At 46.2% G+C, this 22,120-nt stretch overlaps 1 protein-coding gene across 2 annotated transcripts in view; it reads right to left on the bottom strand.

Annotated features, from left to right (window-relative positions):
• ATP2B2 (ATPase plasma membrane Ca2+ transporting 2) overlaps positions 1–22,120 on the bottom strand; it is a 373,765-nt gene that overhangs the window by 285,646 nt on the left and 65,999 nt on the right. For both annotated transcript variants that reach the window (XM_038565641.1, XM_038565640.1), the window contains exon 2: positions 4,098–4,142. The gene's annotated coding sequence lies outside the window, so the exon portion shown is untranslated. The remainder of the gene's footprint in view (positions 1–4,097; positions 4,143–22,120) is intronic.

Genomic DNA, 22,120 nt, shown 5'->3' with positions numbered 1-22,120 from the left:
TTGTACCCTTACTACCTTCCACTTAAATCTAATGTACCCGCCATTGGCTGTCTGCCTCAGCTTCTCCCCATCTCTCACACTACTCTCCAACCTAATCATCTTTGCTTCTACTAAACTCAACACCCACACCTTTCACACCCAACTTGCTTACCTATTCCTTTTCTCCACCATTGATTTGGTAAAGCAGTTTCACCTTTGAATTGATGCCTAGAAAAATTTTTTTTAAAATTTTGAGTTTTAATGTCCAGAAGCCCATTTAAATGATTTGATTGTTCATAGATAACTTGCTGGTTCACACTGCAGTAGATGTACTTCAGAGTTTCTTATCCTTTTGTATGCTTAACTCCTTTCTTTTGTCTTGACCTTGAGCAGCCAATCTGTGGTGGCTGGGCGTACCAGGAACGGCCATACTTTTGCTGCTGGGTCTTGCTTGAGAGGTGAGGTGTTACTCAGGGGCACTGTGTGCATTCAGTGTCTGCATCACACCTTCCTGGGGGCCTCTTTTTTTTTTTATTTATTCATGATAGGCACACAGTGAGAGAGAGAGAGAGGCAGAGACACAGGCAGAGGGAGAAGCAGGCTCCATGCACCGGGAGCCTGACGTGGGATTCGATCCCGGATCTCCAGGATCGCGCCCTGGGCCAAAGGCAGGCGCCAAACCGCTGCGCCACCCAGGGATCCCCCTGGGGGCCTCTTAAAGGCAGGGACAATGTCTTCTTCATCAATATCCCTGCTCCCACTCCAGCTTCAAGTGCACTACTCTGCAAAGTAGTGGCCACAGTCATGGGGAAGAGGCTGTCCCTATTATAGGCTAAAGTGTGACCACCCCCCCCCATATTCATGGTCCTAACACCCAGGACCTCAGAACATGGCTGTGTTTGGAGATATTGTCTCTGAAGAGGTAATTATGGTAAAATTAGGTCATTAGGGTGAATCCTAATCCAATAGACTGGTGTCCTTTTAAGAAGGGGAAGATTAGGACACAGACAAACAGATAGGGGTACAGCAGACCCTGTGAGGACACAGGGAGAAGGCAGCCATCTGGCCAAGGAGAGAGATATCAAAAGAAACCAAACCTGCCGACACCTTGATCTCAGACTTCTGGCCTCCACAACTGGGAGAAAATTAATTTCCAGTGTCTAAGCCACCCTGTCTGCGGTATTTTTTTATTCTTAATAAACTAATACAGCCCCTCAAACCAGTGCTCTCAGAACCATAGCTCAAGGGATAGAAGAATACCAAGTGGCATTGCCATTGCTTTTTAAAAATGTGGTTTTTTTTTGTTTTTAAGATTTTATTTATTTATTCATGAGAGACACACAGAGAGAGGCAGAGACATAGGCAGAGGGAGAAGCAGGCTCCCTGCAGGGATCCCGATGCAGGAATTGATCCTGGGACCCCAGGATCATGACCTGAGCCAAAGGCAGATGCTCAACTGCTAAGCCCAAGTTTTAAAGAATATTTTAAGGAAAAGAAAGCTTTAGAATGAAAAGTAACAATATAACCATTTTTCCTATACAACAGATTGGCAAAATGTACACACACACACACACACACACACACACACGTGTGCGCGCGTGCGTGTCATGAGGAGTGGGCTGGGGTGGAGAATTTTTTCTTAATTGTAACTACTATTCATGAGAAACAGTTAACATTCCACTGTGGGTGGTCAGAAATGCAGAAAACACAAAGGAGAAAGTAAGTCACCTGTTACTCCCCACACTTTAGTATCTGTTTCTTCAATCTTCTTTCTCTGCGCCCTACCTTATTTACTTGTTTTTTTCTACCCATTTAAAAAAAAATGTAGTCAGGATTAATTTTGGGAAACTGCCTTTTCACTTAATACTAAAATATGACCATTTTCCCCAACATTATTAAAAATTCATTTCAAACCGTATTCAGTGGCTGCCCAGAATCGTCCATGTGCCAAAATGGGCTCCCCCAATCTCCTGCTGCTAGACACACACATTGTTTTCTATTTTTTAACAGATATAAATAATGCTATGATAAACATCCTTGTAGATAAATCTTTGTACACATCCTAGTCTATTTCCTCAGGGCAAATTTCCCAGAAGTGGAATTACTGGTTACTTACATTCTGAAAGAGGAAATTTTTAAAGATTCTTAAAGGTCTCTAGCAGGTTATGCCTCTGTAGGGAATTTATCAATTTCTGACCACACATATTAAAAGCTCCCTAGAGTCTGTATTGTAATTTTAGGCATCTCTTTTTTTTTTTTTTTTTTTTTAAAGCAAGAATAAAGAAGACCTGGGTTACCTGGCCATAGCCAATGCAAGAGAGTGAGGTTCATCTCTGGCTACAATGAAGTTGCCCTTCAAGTGAGAGCCTGCTTACTTAGCAAGGAAAGGGAGCAAGGTGGGACTTTAATGGAGGGAAGAAACCAACTCCACCTTATTTTCGAAAAAAAAAAAAAAGATCATGATTTGGCTCTCTAGCTCATCACTGCAGCAGAATCAGAAGGAGGCCATGCTCACCTCTGATAGCTCCTTAATCCTTCCCAGCATCACCTTTTGCTTTTCCATCAAAACTTACCCATCCCACGTCCCAGTTCCCTGAGGCCCAGGTACCTTCTGGAGCTAACCTGGTCAGATAATTTCTACCATGAATGCAAGTAACCATGGGATACTAGACCGCCCCAGATAGCATTTGGGGGTGGTGAGGGTGGGGAATATCCAAGTGCCATGTGCTTGGTACATAAAACAGAAAACAGAGAAAACTCAAATTGCATATAATCTCGCAATTTGGAAATAATCACTACTAACCTTCAGTTGACATTTTAATAGAAGCTTTCAAAGCTTCGTCCTCATCCTCCCCCTAAGAGTGAGTGACACAGATGGCGATTTGGGTAGTGTGACGGGTGGGCAGGAGGGGGTGTCGGGTGGAGAGGGCTCTATCCAATCACACACCTGGGGGCAACTGCTGATTCCACCTGGGAGTGAAGCCAGCTCCACACACAGCCACCCAGAGGAAGGATGATTTATCCCAGGTTGTTGCCCCAGGCCATCGGCAATGAATCAAGTTGGCTTGTCCTAGAGAACTCCAGACCATCCCTCAAGCAAGCGGCTATGTCTCCAAATGTTTGTTTGTAAACAGATGGTTTGGAGTAAAGGGCATGCTTTCCCAGGAATATCATGGTGGTAAAGGTCATAGCCCCCAGAGGCCTCACCCGCCCAGGACAGAAGCCAAAGACAGCACTGCCAGAGCCAGCTCCACAAACACAATCACTAAGCTACCAGAAATGTCCTCAGCAGGCCCCCAAACCCTTGTTGCCCCAAGCCCTACCCAGGCTGGGCCCAGGACACTCTGTGTAAGGCTCCTTCTTCTCAATTCCAAAATCAGAAAACCCCTCACTGTGGCTGACCCCAGCAAGAGAGTAAGCAAAAAGTAATTGGATGGCATTAAAAGATATTAAAGTATGAATGACTGATATGATAGGCCTGTAACTCACACATGAATATTGCTTTTTATTGCAAAAGAACATTTACTCATCCAAGCACACCTGTATTTTGGTAGACTATCACACCCAGGTAAAGTGGTCACACACAGGCCCTGAGGGGAAGCAGGAAGTCACATTTAGGAAATATGCCCAAACTGTAGCTTCAGCTCTGCTTCTGGCTTCCCTCCTCCTCCACTGCCACCCACAGGTTTTTGGGAGTGGTTGTGAGAGCTTCGGTGCAGGGAAGAAGGTTAGAAAGGCTGGGGCAGACAGGACAGTGGCAGTGAGGAGAGTGGAGGTGGGTCTGCAAACAAGGCGTTCCTAAAATGGGTCCATTAATGATGCTAAGGATGTGCCCAGGTGTGAGAGGGGATTCTAAGTCCCTTCATTTTTTTTTTTTAAAGGTATGTATGTATGTATGTACGTATTTATGATAGTCACACAGAGAGAGAGAGAGAGAGAGAGAGAGGCAGAGACACAGGCACAGGGAGAAGCAGGCTCCATGCACCAGGAGCCCGACATGGGATTCGATCCCGTCTCCAGGATCAGCCCCGGGCCAAAGGCAGGCGTGCCAAACCGCTGCGCCACCCAGGGATCCCAGTCCCTTCAGGTGAACTAGGGGTTTTGGCTCTCATACTCACCTATCTCCTGGGCTCCTCTCAGTCTGTATTCCGGGTGTGGGAAACCTACAAGCAAATGAGATGGAGATCAGAAAGGTCTGTCAGAAGCACTTGTATTTTCCAGGTCACAAACTGGTGGCCAGATTCAGATCTGGTTGTTTAAAATTCAATATTTGAACTGATCCCAGTATTTAGAAACTGGGGGGATTTCATGCAAAAGTCTGGCTTTCTGGCTTCTCCAGGGACAGCTGCACCTCTGGGCCAGGTGCCAGCAGACCAGTAATGGGCTGGAGCCATGTGGGCTATCTCCTCGAGCCCACAAATGCTCCCCAATCCCAACCTAACTGGCCACTGTGAGTGCTTGACTGTGCCATCCCTGCTGTGGGGTCTGCTGCCAGGACCCGCACAGGCAGGTGTGTTCCCCTTTCAGACCTGGCTGGGCTCCTTCCCCTCTCTTCCCTTTTCCCGCTCCAGACGCATACACTAGAAGTCTGGAGGGAGAATGCCAGGTTGCTCCCTTGGAGTAATCAAGGGTAAGAAGATGGAGTCAGATTCTAGATATGGTTTTGATTTGAGGCCCTGCTGCCCCCTGCCCCCACTCATCCCTTTCCAGTACCCTTGCTCTGCAGCTCTGGGGGGCTGAATCAGGCAGGGTCCTCAGGGCTTAATAAAGGACCTCTTCATAAAAATGTGGGCAGGAGCGGTGCAGTTTCCCTAGGGAAAGTAGAGTGGAGATTCTGCTACTAACACCCCTAGGGTGTGGGAAGGGGTAATGGTTTCCAGAACCAGGCATAGGGAAGACGCCTGACAGGAGCTGTCATCTGGGGTCAAGGCACACAGCCATCCCAAGGTGATCCTAAGGGAGACAGCTGGAGACTAAATAACATGTCTCCCTGCCCCCCTCACTGTATATCCTGCTAGAGCTCCCCATTGGCCCAAGCCAACAGGAAGCCAGAGAGGGGAGGAAGTGCACTGATGAGTGCAGGTCATCTCCTAGGGCACAGGGCAGTGGGGAGAGGGTACAGAGTGGTCTCAAGGGGCAAATAGCAGATGTCCAGTACAGTGGCCCTGCCTTTCTGTACGCTATTCATCCTTCAGGCCCGAAGCCAAAGCTAACCAGGTCGTACCAAGTGTCAGGAGCTCAATGACACCCTCACAGCTATTAGTTGGCATCTCTGTTCTGCTCACCTGGACTGAGCCCTGCTCCACCGCACCCCCCCTAGTACCCGGAACCTGGCCCACACTCTGAGGTCCTCTTGCCACCTCTGTCTGTTCTCCTCCACTGGATGCCCTTCAAACTCCTCTCACTGTGGAGCCAGGCTGTCCCCTTCCTGGAAAGACAGCCAGCCCAGAGTTCACAGAGATCCAGGAGCAGAACTGCAGGGAACCCACAGGCAGGAGGCTGACATGGAACAGTCATGGAGACAAAGTGGTCACCTGAGAACTCCCCTCCCCAAAACTGTTCTGGGAAAAACTCGAGCCTGACAAGAGGCAGCCATGTGCAGGATTTCATGGAACCCAGCACCAGAAATGACCCAGGAGATCACCTGCTCTGGCACTTGCTTTGTACAGATGGAGAAACAGAGGCCAAGAGATGGGTGGGATTGCACAGGCCATACAGCCAGAGAGTGGCAGAGACAGTGTTTTGTTCACCCCCCAGGGTATCCCTGCCCCTTAGCCTGGAATACAGGAGAGCTTGGCCAGGCCAAGGAGACTGATATTAGGCTGGCGTTGCTCAATAGCAATTTTACAACATTGAGGGATCCTCAGTTCATTTACTCCTCACCCCAACTGTTGGAGGCAGGTACTGTTAGAATTTACGTGTTACATATGAGGAAGTTGATTCCCAGAGAAATTACCTAATAGGCCTTAAGCCAGCATAGGAGGTGAGTTCTGGAACAGAGGCAACAATACTGACAACAATTATAGTAAACAGCAAGAGACTAGGATGCTTTCTCTAGGTTGGCCCTGTGCTGAGGTCTTCACACACATCATCTCATTAAGGGTTTGTTTGTTTTTGCCGTAACTGAAGAGTTTCTTAACTTTTTCCACTTGGCTAAAACACGAAGGATGTATCATATCTATATTGCCAGCTTTGTTGAGATATAATTGACATAGAACATTATGTAAGTTACTACATATTGACTTGATATGCTTATAAATTGCAGAATGATTGCCATCATGGGGTTTAGTAACAGATATATCTGTATATCCTATCCTATAATTACCATTTCTTTTTTGTAGTGAGAACATTTAGGATGTACTCTTAGCAACTTTCAAGTTTTGATTGAATAAGACTAGCCCTGTGGCTATTCAGATGCCTCCTGACCATTTTGTTACACATACTAATTTTTCTGACCCTCTGTTGGCCTCTCCCCAATGCCTTCAGGTCACAGGAGGTAGAAAGATCAGAACTGGCCACCTGTTACACCCAGTACCCTTCTGGCGATGTTCAAGGGGCTTCCTCAGGCTCCACTGGACCCACCCGCTTCCCACCCAAAGCCCTGAACTCATGTACATGGTAGCAAGGTCTGGAGCTGTAGGCAGCCAGTTGTGCCTCATCAGTGGTGCCCCCATCTTCTCCAACAGAGACTGTTGAGATGAAAGATTGATGAGCAATCTGTCCTTGCTGGTGAATTTTTAATTATGGAAGAAAGAAGACCGACCCCAGCCCCTGGCCCAAACCAGAACTGCAGGGAGAATGATTCTTCAATGTCAACACTGTTAAAATTTCATCCACATTGACAACAGCTATGAACTCTGGGTCCAAGTTTTTTCTGTCTATAAATAAAAGTGAATGGCTGAGACGGAAAGCGATTGGTGGGGAAATCAGCAGCCCCCTAGCATGGAAAGTTCTGGTGTAACATGATGGGGAGTGGGACAAAGACTCTAGAGGTCCTGGGGTGAGTCTGGGCACCAGGGCAATGGGTTTGGGAGCCCGAAGACCATGCCAGTTGTCAGTCTAAGACTCCTGCCTTTCTACATTGCAGGTGACCCCACTTCACACCCTGGATCATCTTATGGTCAAAAAGCTGAGACAGGGCTGAGCTTGGAGCACGGTTGCTGTGTGGGGGCCCCAGGACTATCCTTGTAGAGATAGACCAGACCAGGCGTCGGGTCACTGCCCCATGACTGCAGCATGCCTCTGGGATTGTCTATGACTTACTCAGCCCAGTTTCACAAGCAGCCAGGAAAGGGAAACAAAGGCCCACATTCAAGTCTCTGCTCCATCATCTACTTGCCCGTTTTCTTGAGCAAGTCACTTCAACCTCAGTTTTCTCTTCTATAAAATGGGGATAGAAACAAGCTACTGTGAGGGAGAGGCAGTGGTGAAGATAAAATGGAGAGGTTGTGGGGAAAACAACGAGCATTGTGTCCAGTACACAGTGAGTTTCTGAAACATGCTAACCATAACAAGGAAGGAAAAACCACCAGCTCTGTTCTTAAACTGCTTATAAACTAGTGAGAATCTCACACTGGCTAAAAACAAAACTTGCCAGAAAGAATGGAGTAAGGGTAAAATGGTTCTACAAAATATGTGGAGAATTTTGGGGGAAGGGTCATTTTGACTTGGGGGTAGCAAGGCTTCTCTTGGAATATATATATACCTCCAAGTGTTCCATCCTTTGTGAATTCAGGGACTAATCTCTTGTGGGAAGCCTTGCCCAGCCTGATATTCTCTCTATGCAAATTGGGCATCAATTAGGGTGTATCTAGTTCTCAGTATTAGAATTGTTTAGTCAATAAAGTCACAAGTCATTGGCTCCCAGGGTCCCTGGACTTTTCAACTCATGTCTTGCCTCCTCCAATAGTCTTCTCAGAATTGCTTCAGTGCACATGGATCCTACTCTTTCATGTACCACTAGCACCCAAAGCCCAAACTACATGCCCTAAACAGCCTGCTTACAGGGAAGCCCTGGGTTCTAGTCCCAGCTCAGCTCTCTGCTCCCTGTGAGACATTGGCCAAATGCCAGCCACTCAGCTGGGCTTCAGTTTCCTTATCAGTGAGGAAGGGGGTTGGAGTCCCCTAGAGTAAGCTCTGGCGGAGCACTCACTAGTCTTTTGAGAGGCTCCCTAAAACAGGGCACCAGGTTTCATTCTGTAGCCTTCACCTTCCTCGTAGATTTCACAAAGCAGCAACACATCAAAGCTCTAAGTCCTGCAACCTACAAATCAGTTTAGTTTTGCTTAACCTAGAATTTCCCAAACTAACTTTATTTGAACCTTGTTTTGAGTAACATCTATTAACATCTCACAAAACCAGGATTCCCCAGCACCCACTTGAGGAAAGCTGGCCCAAAAAATCTCTCAGGAATACCTTCACGTTCTGCCATTCGGTCACTCAGTAAGAATCTGGAGTGTGGAATTTCACTGGGTAACTTTTCCAAAATGTCTCTTTTTCATTTCTGGCCAAGACGTAAGGGCACCCTTCTCTAACTCCCATGACAGGCACTGGGTCTAGATCTCTTACATTGTATTGATGGATGTGTCACAGGTTTTTGAGGACCAGACCACCGGTATATTTCAGAGCTTGATAAACTCAGTGCCGGAAGCACATAGTGTACACCCCTGAGAATACACGGGTGAGGATTAAAATATTTAACAAGTGGTATGGCCTTGGCAGTTAGCAAGAGGGACACCAGCTATAAACAATCTATAGGGCTCTCCTGACTATGCTTACCAGTCTAATACCAGCCCTGGTAGAAAGAAAGAATGAATGAGTTGCAAGACCCGCATAAGAGACTATAACTAGTAACTAGAGAGAAAAGGCACTTTCTAAGGCAAAGCCCAGTGCTGTGTTTTCCCCCTTCTGGGCAACTCTGGCAAGGCCTTTCAAGATCTGGGGGTAGGGGCAGGGTGGTACAAAGATGATCCCTCACCTCCATGGCCTCAGGCTGGAGCCAAGGCCAGATGAGAAAGTGGGCTTTTCTATGTCCCTCAACAGAGCTGGCAGCAGCTTTAAGATTTCAAATATCCTTCTGAAATCTGAATCTAAAATGGAACATTTTTTTAAGTAAATAATACCCTTGATGTCAGTATTGCTGGAGGAGGCTCAGCAGCATCTAGAAACTCAGAGGTGAGGACATGCAGGGAGCCATCAGAGCACAATACAACCCAAACCTGGGTCTTCTGGTTTCATCCACCAGGCGTCCTGCCTTCAAAGGGTGTGAAGACTTAGCTGGACCCTTTAGGCCTTGGCATAACTGAGAGACACTATTTTCTGATCATACCTGTTAATGCCACAGAAAAATTCAAAAAGGTTACAGGCTGGGGACTCTGCACTGTCATGGGTTTTGGGGATCCTAGGTCAAGGATGAGGGGTGCTGGAGATATGGTGGAGGAGTCTGGTGGCTGAAGGTAAGATTAGAATGGGTCAGGGCCCTCTCTGAGTGACAGGAAGCACCTGATGCCTGCCAAGCTCTGGGATGGGACAGCTTCAGATTTCCATATTGGTTTCCCTCTTCGTCAGGATTTGAAGCAGATACCACCTGGTTTAAGTTACAGAATCCGGCTCATGGCTTTCTGACCCTTAGCTTCTGGGAGGCTTGTGGGGGAGGTGTGAGTCCTTAGGAGAGGCCAGGCCCAGGGCACATCGGGAGGGCTCAGAAGAGAGTGGCCAAGCCAGGACTGGCCTGATCCTTCCAAAACAGAGTTTTCTGCTTTGGGGCAGGAGTACCCCCCACCCCCACTGCCATCCCATGATATTAAAGCACACTGCAAGGAAGCTTCTCCCCAAGGAGTGGCTACTCTAAGGGGAGAGTCTCTATTGAGTCCTAGCTTACCTTTAACACCTCTCCAGAGCTTGCTAAGTTCTCTAGCAACCAAGGAGAACTGTCCTCCATCGCTGAAAAGTAATGTCTATGTAGAATTTATCAACATTAACAGTTTGCCTTCCTTTTTCAAGTATTTTCACGGTTACTTTCTATTTATGACAGCTGTTACCATTTTTTTTCCCATTTATGGTAGCAATAAGGCTTCATTCTAAATGTATTTTGGTTAAAAAAAATAGTTCATTTGAATAAAAACATTAAGTACTTTTCAGTACAGGTGATCACATCTACAGGTGTGGAGAGAGGTATATGAATGACCGAGTCTGGGAAACATTCATCTAGTCCAACCTGCCCACATCACAGATGGGTACACTGAGTCTAGATGGGAGGGGCTTACTCAAGGACACACAGTCAATTAACTGCAAGAGCTCGGATGATGCACTCAGGGTCAGGGTCTCCAGACTCTTTCTGCTTGGTCATCTCTTCTTTGTAAAGCCAATCTGTGAACACCTCCCTTAGTGTGGTCTTCATAGTGTAGGAAAAATGTGGCCTATTCTGCAGAGACCATAACTGAGACTTCTTTTTATTCCATGGACCCAGTCATGGAATTGATGTTCATTGGGTATCTGGTAAAAGGGATGGGTCAATGGGTGGGTGTGTTGGTGGGTGAATGGGTGAGGGAAAAGACAGATAAGTAGATATATGGAAATAAAGATGGAAAGAGAAGGGGATGGGTTGGATGGATGGATGGATGGATGGATGGAAAGTCACGTAAGTGGACAGATGGAAATATGGATGGAGAGACAAGGGGATAGATGGATAGATGAAGATATGAATGAATAAATTGTTTGGCCAAGGACTTAGGGTATCCCTCCTCTGTTCAACTCATCCATTCATTCTGTTAGAGAACTAGCAAAAATTTCTCTAAGACAAAAGAATTAACGGTGACATTTCAGATACCATGATAGACTGGTAGAGAAGGAACCCTTTCCTGGCTTTTCCTGACCTCAAGGTAAAGATGAACAACAATGACCAGGGAGGCCAGAGCCTCACTTCTCATTTTGCTTTTGAAACTCACACTCTGATCTTGGATGAATTCCCTCCCTATCCTGGGCCTATGTTTCTCCATGTGTAAAATAAAGAGGGTGAATCCAATGAGTCACACTATCTCAGCATCCTGTGTGCCCCCTGGGGCCTAGCAGAGGCCAAAGCATCCCCAACCATCTCCAATGCTGCCAGCAGGAACTGAATCCATCAGTTGGACTTGGTTTCCTTAAGAGGTGAGCACCTTTCTGCAAAGTGACGTGCTAAAAGCAGTCAGGCAATCAAGTAGCCCCCAGGAATGGAATCTACAATGCCTTTGAAACCAGTGTATTCCATCTTGCTTTGCTTTTGAAACCATGTATTTAAAGGAGAAAACATCAGAAAGGCTGGTGACATGAGGTCAAGTCCTTAGTCTCCTAAATGATGGATCCCTTCACATATACAACTGTCATGTGCAGGATTGGATACCCTAGAAGTCAGAAGACAAGGGAAGGGCTGGAGGGAGAGCTCAGACCACAGATCAGCCAGGCTAGGGTGCAAATCCTGCCCTTGACCCTTCTTAGCTATGCAATTTTGAGCTACTTCCCCCATCTCTCTGAGCCTTATCATCATCTTCTTCCAATATGGGGACATATTAGCTAGCTCTTTCCTTTGTTGGATGGTTGTGAAAATTAAAGGTCATCTATGTACATGGTTGGGCTCCACAGATGTTAGCTAATAGTCCTTCCAACCTGTGAACTGTAAGGAGATCCTAGATCTTGTCCAGTAGGATTTGTCCCCTGGGAATGGACATGGGAACAAACATGGGAATGGATGTTTGTTCATTTACTAAGGTAACTAAGCATCTACAATGTGCTAGGCCCTCTCCTCTGCTCTGAGGACTCAGTGGTGAGCTAAGGCAGCCCAGTGTCTGATCTTGTGTAGTTTAAAGTCTGGGAGAGGAGGTAGGGAGATGATCATTTACCAACTGGTCATTCAAATAAATGTGAAGCATCACTGAGATATGTTCTGTGAAGGGGAAAGTGTGGTGGAGGAGGGGCTACATCGTGGAGACCAATTTGTTCTGGGGCAGAGTTATCAGGGAAGTGACTTGAGCTGAGACCTGGAGGACATACAGGCAGTGAGCAGGTATAGGTGTTGGAGGTGGGAGAGTAATGGGGACAGGTAGAGAGATTTAGCAAGTACAAAGGCCCTGTAGCAGAAGGAGCTCCGTGTGTTCAAGGATCAGAAAGGAAGCCAGTGTGGCTGGAGCACAGAGCGTGGAAAGCCGAAGATGTGGACAGGGGCCTGACCACCCAGAGACTCATGGGTCACATCAGGGTTTTCAGTTTTTTCCTGGGGAAATGGGAAGCCATAAAGGGGCACAAAGTCGAAGAGTAAGGTGCCCGGTTACTGCAATGTAGAGAATGGATATAGGGAACCCAGAGGGGAGGCTGACAGGAGTAAGGCAGTCATGACACTGTCCAGGCAAGGAACAACAGTGTCCCTGACTGGGTCGTGACCAGACAGTGGAAAACAGCCAGGAACAGCTCTCATCCAAGCTTTGGCAAGTTACGAACAAGCAGGGGAGTGTGCCTGTGAGGTCTACTAGGACCTCTCCTGTCCCTTTCAATGTGGTCTCTTAAAACACTAGCACTCAATGTCAGCCCCATGGACCAAGGCAGGTCCTCCACAGAGGCCTTGGTGCAGGACAACTTTGCTGGATGTCCATGCAGTAGTTAAGGTGATGCCATTTACAATGCTCACAGAGACTCTACAGTTTACAACCACCTTTCACAGCCTTTACCTTACTTGATCCTCACAGCCACTGTTAATAGGAGAGAACTCCAAACCACAACTTCTTTCCTGATTCTCTCTTGAAGAACAAAAACAATAAGACCCATGGTAACCACTGCTGTACGGTTGATTCTCATTATTAGCAGTAGTTAGGTTCTATAAAGTCTCCATGAACACTGAATTAGTGAAGAGCCAACCACTACTCTCAGGAAAATACAGGGTGAGGTTCCTGAGAGCCTCTCTCCACAGTATTTTTATCAACTGATTAATACATACCTTTGTTTTGTGAGTGTTTCTGTATAAAGACACCTTATTCAATATCTACCACAGATTTGTTAACATTAAAGTCATGGCCAACAGACAGCACTGTAACTCAGGCTTGTGAGTGAAGACTTCCAACACATGCATTTTCTCCAAAAGACACACCACAGCCTTCTGGGCTTGGGAACACTAGACAGAGCTTCAGCACTGCACTTGGGGACCCTTTTAAACAGCAGAGTCACCAACAAAAAGTGCAAAAATGTGAAAAACATGGCACCACGTAGACCACAGAAAAGCCCAGTTGTTGCCATACAAGAGCTGAACCCAGAAGGTAGGGGGGACACCTTGTTCAAGCTCAGATAAGAATTTGTGCACTGGGGGACTCAAATTTTCGTTGCTCTGCAAGTATCTTCAAATGACTGCAAGAGCACCCTGAATATTGATTTTGGGGTTACAAATAAATTAGTAAGTAGGTGAATTTAATAAACAACCTGGAATCTGTGAAGAAAGAATGAGGATTGACTTTATTTACTGTTCTTTGGCTGACTTCACACATTTTCATTGAAGGCCTCCCATGTGCTATGTGCCCCCCTTTGAGTGCTGGGGCAGGGAGTACAGAGCCTACTCATGGCACTGACTGACTCCTTATTTGTTGAGCACATGCTGCAGGCCAGGCATCGTACAGTCTTGCCACAGGCACCATCTCGCCTCCCCACCCTGTGGTAAGTGCTGCTATTTGTCAGAGGAGATGGTAGCAGGAGGCGGGGCCCACAGTTGGAAAGTGGCCCTGTGGGAATGAAAACCAGGGGTGCTCCCTCCAGAGTCCAGCTCCACACCCCACACCCCATACGCCTAAGCTTCATCTGCATACCCGCATTCTAAAAACTGTTTTCACACCAGATTTCTTAAAACTCTGTTCATTTTCCTCTTCCTGCCAAGTAAGCAGTTAAACTCACAAACTATATTAATCCCTGGCATAAGTTCATTTAAACAAAATATTGCCAAGCAACGAAAGGCAGAAATCCTCTTATGACCCACATGGGTATCGATACTGTGCTTTGAGGGAGGGCTATACTTCTTAATATGTGATTGCAAACACACCTGAATCCTGGACAAAGAGTCCAGGCAGGAAGAGAAGATAAGTCCCTATCCTGAGATGGAATGACCCCTTGCCATGGTGGTGGTGGGCGGGGGCTGCTGTTGGCTCTCTGGTTTCACTGTGAGTCTCCTGGATCCTCATAGACAATGAAAGGCAATACTCAGGTGCCGGATGCTTTTCAGTGAAAACCAGCTTTATGATCCTGATTATTTAACTTCCCCAAGTCCCAGACAGTGCATTTAAGGCTCTGTAAAACACTTTCACATTCATGGCTGATTCCACTTCGCTCTAATTGAGAGGTAGGTGGTGACAATATCCCAGTTTAGAGATGAGGACCCTGAGACCCAGGGAAGGGGGGATTTACTTGCCAGCGTCACACAGCTGAGCAGGAGACAGAGTGGGGATTGGATTCTATCCTTTGTCTCCCAATGACACAGTCTTTCAACTATGTCCTTGGGTAGAGAAACGATGGTTTCTTCCTTTGAGCTGATAAGCTGTAAATGGGAAAATGTGTTTCAGAAGGAACAAAGCTGAAAAGGAGGGGAGTAAGTGGTGATCTGCATTGCACCTAGGCCACATGGGTTGGTTTGGCACCCCAGCTTGCCGTGTGTCAGGTGCATATCCCGGTGCAAGTTATTACTCTATGCCTCAGTTTCCTTGTCTGCAAGTCTGGAAAACAGTATCTGCCTCAGACAGTGGTTGCAAGGATTAAATGAGTCAATATTTGTAAAGTGCTTAGCACAGAGTTTGCCATTTGGTAAATGCTATATATGAATACTCATTAAAAATGTAAAAAATTAACCTACAGGCATAAATCAGAAGGGAAAAGCATTTGCCAAATTTGTTGTTACCCAGAACTTTCTATTTCTTAATTCAGTTGAACTACATGTTGATTTCTTATAACTAATATTACTATTAATAATCAAGTGGCAATTCCAACTTTCCTACCTTAGGAAACTCAGATAGGTACAGAGTTGTACTAAAACTTTGCTTGTAAATATTATTAACCCATTTTATAGATGAGGACTCCTGAAGCTCAGAGAGGTGAAGTGACTTGCCCAAGGTCACACAGCTGGTAAGTGGCAGAGCTAGGATTCAAATCCAGCTCCACCCAGCAGTAAGGCCTGTGTTATTAATCACTCTGCCTCCAGCTGAATCAGTGGTACCCAAGCTCCTGTTAATTGAGACAGGTTCCTGGAGGTCCAGGCTTTGGGAGAGAAGGTCTTTGCCAAGGGACTGCTATAGACACAGTGGGACAGACCATATTCCCACCCCCAGGCTGGGAGAACTAGGGCTCCACACACCACCCTGCCTCCCTTAAAGGAGAAGCACTGGGTCCCTGCAATCTGAGTAACATGAAGTAGAAATGGCTGAATGTCAAACATAGCTTCAGGATTAAAATTGCAGACCACTCTTTGGAAGATGCCAGAAGATTTAATAGCATTGCTGTCAATTTCCCAGCATATTTCTTATAGGAAAAGTCTCAGGAAGGCTGTATCTTTTACCCTAAGTGGTTTGTGTTCAAAACTAAAATATTGTCCCACAGATCCAGAAGAGAGTATGGACTTTGAAGTCAATGTGAAGTAGGCTCACAAGGTCCTCTGCTTGGACCCGGAAACTCAGTTTTGAGGTCTGGCTCAGCTACTACCTTGCTGTGTGATCTCAGAAAAATCCTTTCCCCCTCTGTGTCTCATGAGCAGTGGGCAGCAACCTTGGATAGACTCTAACCTGCAGATGATTTTTTTTTTTTGGTTTGGCTTAAAGAGAGCTTTAAAAATCAGAAAAATTATATATAAAAGTGCAGACTTCTCGATTTTCTTAAAAATGGGAATACTTGGCTCCTGGATCCCACATTCCTACAAGGCTGATTACTGGATGGCACTGAATTGACTATTCCCTTAGCAGGGCCATAGTTCTACCACCCCCTCACTGTTACCCCTACCTTTCCACAGCATAGCACTTGCCTGGCCCTGGGGACTTTTGAGCTTGCCACCACCCCTAGGTAAGGTCAGTATTCTCTGTGGGTCCTTCAAGTACTAATGTCCACTAGTTTCAAGAGTGTCCCTCCACATTAGCTGTCATTGTTCTGAGGCCCAGTTGGGACAGGGACCTTACTTCCCTCACCCTGGTTAACCCAGGGCCTGGCCTATGGCAGGTGCTTCATAAATTTCAGATGAAATACTCTGAGACTGTGGTAAGCTGGAATGAGAAGTGGATGAGTCAGGAGGGCCTGGCTTTGAGATCTGGCCCTGCCACACTGGGACACAGAGCACTGATGAGTCCCTTTCTCTCTCCTAATCCTGTTTTTGCATCTAAAGATGTCTGCCAAGCCCCCTGCAGGTGGCTCAGCTGACAAGGCCCTGCAAAGTCTAGGACATTGAGGTCCTGGCTTGGTCCCCCCAATGTCACTGGGCCCTTGTGCAGTGACAGCGCAGGGACAGTGAGGCCCTGTAGACCTGCCGCTCATCTCTGCTCCCCTGATCAGCTCCCCTGCTGCCTGGCTGGAGGGCACAGCACTGCCATGAGCCCCACTGGGAGCTGCGGGCTCCTAGGGAAAATGAGGGCATTCGATGCAGGTAGTAATGTCTTTGAATGATTTCTGACTGAGCCCTCAGAGGCTCTGGCTGAGTCAGGGCCCCTTGAAATGAAGATGATAAAAGGCAAGGATATGCAGGGGCTGGTTAAGACCAGGGGCCCTGAGCAATATGTGTGTGGGGTTGGAACCATCACTTTGCCACTGTGTAACCTTGGTGGAATGGCAGCCTCTCTGAGCTTCTCTTCTAATCACTATCCTACAGGGTGATTGTGAGATTTAAATGATTAACATATTGTATGCTTCATAAATGCTATTTCTACCCTTCTCCTGCTTCCCAAATGTTCCTGCGGTACAATGATGGAATAACGTAGGATAGGATTCCCTCCATCCTATATTTGCCACCCCTCCCCAGAAACAATATACTTTTCTTTTTCCAAATCCCACCCTCTGGAAACCTAATACTGATGATTCATTCTGTGAGGTCAACAAGTTCTTGTTTATTCATAGACATGGACCAAGACTGAGCCTTATCAGCCTTAACACTTCAGCATGAATTTGTTCAAATCAAATGACTTCTTTCCTGAGGGTAAGATATGGGGAGGCGGATTGTGATGAAATGAGGACACAACATGGAAATACTGACTCTTCATAGGGGCTACTGGGTGGGCAAGAAAAACTGGAAACCTGCCTGGAGAGGTAGACTAACTTAACCTTTACTACTCTAGCACTTTTCTAGAACAATACCTCTAAGCAAAAGCTTAGACAACGTATATTCTTGGGCATCTGCCAGCAGCCACATGAGATTCTCAGTCCAGCCTCCATACTAATGTCATGGCAGGATAGCCTGGTTGCTGTCCACCCAAGAACCCTTCACCTCTCATTCTCCATGCTGCCAAGACATAGCAGAGACAGGAAATGCCTGACACTCACTTTCTCACACTCCCTCCCAGCTAAGGATACCTTCTGACCCATCCTGTAAGACTTCTGCTAGAGGGATCCCAGAAAAGGTTTCCCTCCCCAGTCCAAAGAGAGAGACACACAAGGAGAACCCTTCTTCCTTGCCCTGTTCTTCCTATCTTTGGATATTTCCCTGTAAGGAGGTAAGACTTGAAGCAATGGCAGCCATTTGGCAGCCATGAGACTGACACAATGAGATGGCACTGGATCCTACTGAATCAACCTGGGGAGCTTCTTCTACCAGGCATTGATTACTTTAGTACTTCCTTATGTGTTCCATTACCTGCAGGTGAAATGCTCCCTCCTCATGCTCAAGACAGCTGAAGCCATGTGACCTGATTATAGTCAACTTGGTATTAGTTGGCAGTGATGGCTACATGGCAATACTCTGGCTTCCATGGTTTCAATATCTAACATAGCACTGTATCCCAAGGTGACACTATTGGGGTTCTATTCAATTCAGCCTGGGAGATATTACCAGGGGTGGCCCACTCCGCCACTCAAGAAGTAGACCTTTCAGGGTCTCTTATGGATGTACAATGCCAGCCCCTGATCCCAATCAGCCTAATGATTTCTTAATGCCAGAGTCTCAGGAACCTCTCTCTATGGCCTTGAGGAAACATATCTTGGGGGAGGGGATCATTACTACCTAAAAAAATATATATATAAAACATCCCTTTTGGAACCTCTAATCATGGTCTTTGAAGGCTGAGAGAACCCAGCACAGCCCATGTGAGTCATCCCCCTGCCTCCAGAGGGATGGCCTGTTCTCTCCAAGTAAGTATACATGATTTCCTTCTGCATCCTGACCCCATGTCAGGCCAGCCAGTTCACCCAGAAGGACCCTTGCCCCCCCCAACTAAGTATCTCCTTTGTGCACCTCCTAGGACCTAGAGCTCCATATGCCATACCTTCTATGTAAGCCTTTGCCCTCTGCCAGAATAAAAAGTGCTTCACTTTTCCTAGGAATGAACTTCAGATCACTCTTTCAAGGAGCAGGTTTGGTGGGGAAGCCTTATTATACACAGAGTCAGGGCTCTTTGTCAGAAGGCTTAGAGGTTTGAATTGGTTCTATCAGGAAGACAAAACAGTGTGTCACTCAGCTTGAGGCTGTCACAAAGGAGAGGGAGATGACCCCTCGCATGGAAACTAGAGGGAGGCAAACTATCTGATGGAGAACAGAGCCTTTCAATGCTCCCAGGATTGTAAGCTGAGCATCCACAGAAATCAGTGAGTACCCACTGTCCTCAGTGTGTGGGAGGTGATAGGGTATGGTGGGGACTGGGGCGGGGGGGGGGCAGCTTGAAGAGTGCCCACCATTCAGCTCAGGGTTGCCTGGGTTTCTATGTGTTCAAGAGAAGCTGAAAATCCAGACTTTTCCATGACATCACTCAATTTGGGGATTTTGGCAACTAATTCCAGTTTAAAACAGCAGGCAGGATAATGCAATGTACACAAAATTAGACATGTGTCCACAGGATTAGCCTAAAGACCTCCAGTTTGGAGGCTGTGGTTTAGAGTTTTGGTGTTTAGTGCTGTAGGTCAAGTAATCAGGAAGCAGCTTTAAAAGCTACATGTGGTCCCCCTCCCTTCACCAATGACATCCTGAGGACACAAGGCAATATGACTTTCTGGCTCTTAGGTATGTGCAGTAGTGAGGTTTTCCCACTACACTCACATGCCATTTCTTGCCATGTTCTGAGACCATGAAGCCCACCCTACCCCCTTCCCCCAAACTCTCCAGTGTTCTGAGCACTTGGGATTGCAGGGACAGACAAGAATTGGAGGCTGCTGTCTAGCACAGTCTGTGATTTGGCCTTGGTGGAAAATTCCACCAGCTCCTCCCAGGTAGCATTTTGCATACAGTGACGACACAGCATCCACAGGCATCCTTCCATAAAGCCCTGCTCTTCCCTGACAAGGATGGCGCCCTCTCGGTCATCCTCATTGATCCCTGCCAGCTTTGCACTGACCAGGCAAGGCAGGCCTCTGCAAATGGTCCCCTGGGGGGTGTTTTGCTAAGTGCTCCTCGGCCCCAGCTCAAAGAGATTTCTGCGTGCAAGGAAGCTATCAGGGTGGCTCTGAGTCACTCCTAGGCCTTCCTGCTGGGCTTCCTGGGGACATGGAAGAGCCACCCAGGGCCTCAAAACCTGCACAAGTGCTCAGAGACACAAACTATGCCACTTAGCATCTAGGTGGCCTCCCACAACTATAGATCCTAAGAAAGGCATAAAAGTCCTCGACCTGCTGACCTCACAGGGGTCAGACTGTGGATGAGCCTGATGCAAAAGTGCTGCTCTAATATAAAGGATAATTTGTCTTCCTGTGGCCCTTGAATGCTGCCCTGGCATCAATTCCCCTGCTCTTGCCAACACAGTGACAAGTGGCTTTGCTCACCCAAACACTCCCTGCCTCTAAGTGCCAGGGACCTGCAGACAAAAATGTGAAGTGACAGCAGGGGAGGCTGGGCCACTTCCCAGGAAATGTACAGGGCTGGTCGTGAAGGGCTGGCTCCCTGTGTACACCACCTTTCCATGTTGGAGGAGGCTGGGAAAATGAGCTCACTCAGGTTGATGGCCCCAGATGCCTAAGACCCCAGGGAGGTTAGGAAGAACTTCTAGAAACAGGGATTGCTCTAAAAAGTGAAGCTGGTCCATTGCTTTCCTGATTTAAACTGCTCATGGGACTTCTGCTTCCAGTCAAGATGGAGTAACATAAACCAGCTTATTCTTGTACTTGCAAAAAACCTGAAAATGGGTAAAACATACAAAACTAATTTGTTTGCAATTGGACATCAGACAATGGTCAGTGGTAACTGAGTGGTGGCAAATAAGAGGTGACCTTAGTGATTGCCCCAGATTACTGCCTGAGAGGTTTCCAGGGCACAGCCCAGGAGGAGGAAGCCAGGTAGAAACCAGTGAGCTCCCCGAATTGAGGAGACAGAGCTGAGAGTCCAGGACAGAGCACTGGAGAGACAAGAGGGTACAGAGCAAGCTCTCTGGAGATCAGGAGATGGACCCCCGCCAGTATTCAGTCGAGTAGTGATCTGGCCTAGATGTGAAGAGGCCAGGAAAAGAATCATCTGATTGGGTAAGAAGAATAAGGTCTGCTGTCACCAGCCGACTGGCAACCCTCAGGATTCATGGACTACTGAGTCAAGCACCCAAGAGGGTCTTGCTTCAGTAGGAGTGAGTAACTGGCCATGAAATGAGCACTGCTCTGGTCTCATCTAACAAATATGTAAAGAAGACCACCCCGCTCCTCAAGTCAAACTGCTTCCAAGTAGCGTAACTGTGTCTCAGACAAAGCTCAAGGACATGGACAGGGATACAACAATATCTAGTACCCACCAAGGTAAAAAGTATCTGGAAACCAATAAAAAATGATCAGGCAGGCAAAGAAGTGGGAAATCATAATCAATGAACAATCAATCAAAATGGACTCAGATGCTAGAATGGGTAGATAAGGATGTAGTAACAGTTATTATAACTGGATTCCATATAGTCAAAAAGTCAAACACAGATAAGACATAAAAAAGGCGTTAGTCAACTTCTAAAGATAAAAATCATAATGTGTGAAATGAACAAAACATTGAATGAGACCAGCAGCAGATCAGAGGGTGCGAAAGGAAGGACCAGTGAACATGAAATCAGTAATAGAAACTACCTGAGACAGAACACAGGAGAAGAGAGAATAAAAAACTGAACACAGCATTGGTGAGCTGTGGGGCAGCATTAAGTGGTCTCACACACTTGTAACTGAAATCCTCAAAGGAGAAAAGGGGAAGGAGTGCAGAAAAAATACTTGATGAACTAATGGCTGAAACATTCCCAACATCTGATGAAAACTATAAACACCCCCAGCCCCAGCAAGCTCAATGAACCTCGGGTGCGAGAAACACAAAGAAAATTATACCAAAGTTCAGCAAAATCAAATTTCTTAAAACAAATGATACAGAGAAAATATTGGAAGCAGCCAGAAAATAAAATATAAATTATATACAGAGAAAGAGGTAATGATGACAGATTTCTCATTGGAAACAATGTAAATGAGAACACAGTGGGGACGATATCTTTAAAATACAGAAAGAATTGTAAACCTATGAGCAAAAATATCTTTCAAAAAACAAAGGCAAAATAAAGACATTTCCAGACACATAAAACCCAAAAGAATTCATTATCATCAGAATCGTACTATAAGAAATGTTAAAGAAAATCTTTCAGACAGAAGGAAAATGATACCAGATGGGAATACAGACACAAGGAATAAAGAAGCATTGTAAATGGGAACCACATAGGCAAATATATAAATTTTTGAAAATTATTCAAAACTTTATAAAAGATTGTGATTGTTTAAATAAAAATAACAAGAGTGTAGTGCTTATAATATACACAAAAGTAATGTGCGTGACAAGAAGTACGAAGGTTCAGGGGAGGAAAATAGAAATCCACCATTGTAAGGCATACTGTGTGCAAAGTGATACCACTTGAAGATAGGCTGGGATAAATTCAAGATCTATTCTATAAATCCTAAAGATACCACTATATCAACAAAACAAATAATTAGAGTTAATAAACTAACAAAGGAAATAATATAGAAT

Source organism: Canis lupus, chromosome 20, assembly GCF_011100685.1.
Source record: "Canis lupus familiaris isolate Mischka breed German Shepherd chromosome 20, alternate assembly UU_Cfam_GSD_1.0, whole genome shotgun sequence".
NCBI lineage: Eukaryota > Metazoa > Chordata > Mammalia > Carnivora > Canidae > Canis > Canis lupus.
The sequence above is the reverse complement of the archived record's forward strand: the minus strand, read 5'-3'. Positions and strand labels throughout refer to the sequence as shown.